Below are 635 nucleotides of genomic sequence, written 5' to 3' on the forward strand. Positions count from 1 at the left end.
GATGATGGAAAAAGCTTGCTATTGCTAAACCTGTTTCTTCCACCATTATTAAAGCCTTGTTGAGGCTTTTGTTGATCCTTCCATGAGAAATTTGGATGATTTCTCCATGAGGGATTATAGGTGTTTCCATAGGGTTCTCCCATGTAATTCACCTCTGCTATTGCATGGTTCTCAGGATCATAAGCTTCTTCTTCAGAAGATGCTTCTTTAGTACAGTTGGATGCAGCTTGCAATCCATTCAGACTCGGAGAAATCATATTGACTTGCTTAGTCAATATTTTATTCTGAGCCAATATGGCATTCAGAGTATCAATTTCAAGAACTCCCTTCCTCTGAGGCGTCCCATTACTCACAAAATTCCTTTTAGAAGTGTACATGAACTGGTTATTTGCAACCATGTCAATGAGTTCCTGAGCTTCTGCAGGCGTTTTCTTTAGGTGAATGGATCCACCTGCAGAATGGTCCAATGACATCTTTGATAATTCAGACAGACCATCATAGAATATATCCAGGATGGTCCATTCTGAAAGCATGTCAGAAGGACACTTTTTAGTCAGTTGCTTGTATCTCTCCCAAGCTTCATAGAGGGATTCACCTTCTTTCTGTTTGAAGGTTTGAACATCCACTCTAAGCTT

General features: G+C 40.0%; 1 non-coding gene across 1 annotated transcript; it reads left to right on the plus strand.

Annotated features, from left to right (window-relative positions):
* Positions 1–527: 527 nt before the first annotated feature.
* On the plus strand, positions 528–635 carry LOC112767476 (small nucleolar RNA R71). The gene has a single exon (XR_003184920.1). It is a non-coding gene; the product is annotated as a small nucleolar RNA R71 (small nucleolar RNA).

This window comes from Arachis hypogaea, chromosome 17 (genome assembly GCF_003086295.3).
Source record: "Arachis hypogaea cultivar Tifrunner chromosome 17, arahy.Tifrunner.gnm2.J5K5, whole genome shotgun sequence".
Classification (NCBI taxonomy): domain Eukaryota; kingdom Viridiplantae; phylum Streptophyta; class Magnoliopsida; order Fabales; family Fabaceae; genus Arachis; species Arachis hypogaea.